We start from the raw sequence: 1,542 nt of genomic DNA, 5'->3' as shown, positions 1-1,542 counted from the left end.
AGGGGGATATGGGGGGACTGGGAGGGAATTGGGGAGCAGCTGGGGGACATCTATGGGGGGTTCATCAAGGACTACCCCAGTGAGGGGATATGGGGGGCAATGGGACCCGTTGGGTGGGGATATAGGGGGACTGGGAGGGGATATGGGGCATTGGGAGGGGATATGGGAGGACTAAAGGGGGATATGGGGGGGACTGGGAGGGGATCGGGGAGCAGCTGGGGGACATCTATAGGGGGTTCATCAAGGACTACCCCAGTGAGGGGATATAGGGGGCAATGGGACCCATTGGGTGGGGATATAGGGGGACTGGGAGGGGATATGGGGCACTGGGAGGGGATATTGGAGGACTAAAGGGGGATATGGGGGGACTGGGAGGGGGTTGGGACACACTGAAGGCCATACTGGTCCATACTGGTCCCCCTAACCATCCCGTTCCCATCACAGTGGTGTCCATCGAGGACCCCTTTGACCAGGACGACTGGGAGGGGACTGGGGAACCCAAGAGCCATATATGGCCATACAGAACCATATAGGGCCATACTGGTCCATACTGGTCCCCCTAACCATCCCGTTCCCATGGCAGTGGTGTCCATCGAGGACCCCTTTGACCAGGACTACTGGGAGGCACTGAGGGCCATATGGGGCCATACAGAGCCATATAGGGCCATATAGGGCCATACTGGTCCATACTGGACCCTAACCATCCCATTCCCATCACAGTGGTGTCCATTGAGGACCCCTTTGACCAGGACGACTGGGAGGCACTGAGGGCCATATGGGGCCACACTGGGCCATACAGAGCCATATAGGGCCATACTGGTCCATACTGGTCCATACTGGTCCATACTGGTGCCCCTAACCATCCCATTCCCATCACAGTGGTGTCCATCGAGGACTCCTTTGACCAGGACGACTGGGAGGGGACTGGGGAACACAAGAGCCATACAGAGCCATATAGGGCCATACTGGTCCCCCTAACCATCCCATTCCCATCACAGTGGTGTCCATCGAGGACCCCTTTGACCAGGACGACTGGGAGGCACTGAGGGCCATATGGGGCCATACAGAGCCATATAGGGCCATATAGAGCCATATAGGGCCATACAGAGCCATATAGGGCCCTAATGGTGCCCCTAACCATCCCGTTCCCATCACAGTGGTGTCCATTGAGGACCCCTTTGACCAGGACGACTGGGAGGCACTGAGGGCCATATGGGGCCAAACTGGGCCGTACAGAGCCATATAGGGCCATACAGAGCCATACTGGTCCATACTGGTGCCCCTAACCATCCCGTTCCCATCACAGTGGTGTCCATCGAGGACCCCTTTGACCAGGACGACTGGGAGGCACTGAGGGCCACATAGGACCATACTGGGCCATACAAGGCCATACAGAGCCATATAGGGCCATACTGGTTCATACTGGTGCCCCTAACCATCCCATTCCCATCACAGTGGTGTCCATCGAGGACCCCTTTGACCAGGACGACTGGGAGGCACTGAGGGCCATATGGGGCCATATAGGGCCATACAGAGCCATAT

The 1,542-nt window shown here is 57.6% G+C and overlaps 1 protein-coding gene across 1 annotated transcript in view; it reads left to right on the top strand.

Annotated features, from left to right (window-relative positions):
* The window catches only part of LOC107307566 (beta-enolase), a gene marked incomplete at its 5' end in the record, with an annotated part of 12,511 nt that overhangs the window by 7,787 nt on the left and 3,182 nt on the right, over window positions 1–1,542 (top strand). The window lies entirely within an intron of this gene.

This window comes from Coturnix japonica, unplaced genomic scaffold (assembly GCF_001577835.2).
Source record: "Coturnix japonica isolate 7356 unplaced genomic scaffold, Coturnix japonica 2.1 chrUnrandom677, whole genome shotgun sequence".
In the NCBI taxonomy this organism is placed as follows: domain Eukaryota; kingdom Metazoa; phylum Chordata; class Aves; order Galliformes; family Phasianidae; genus Coturnix; species Coturnix japonica.
Note: the sequence above shows the minus strand (reverse complement) of the source record. Positions and strands in the feature narration are given on the sequence as shown.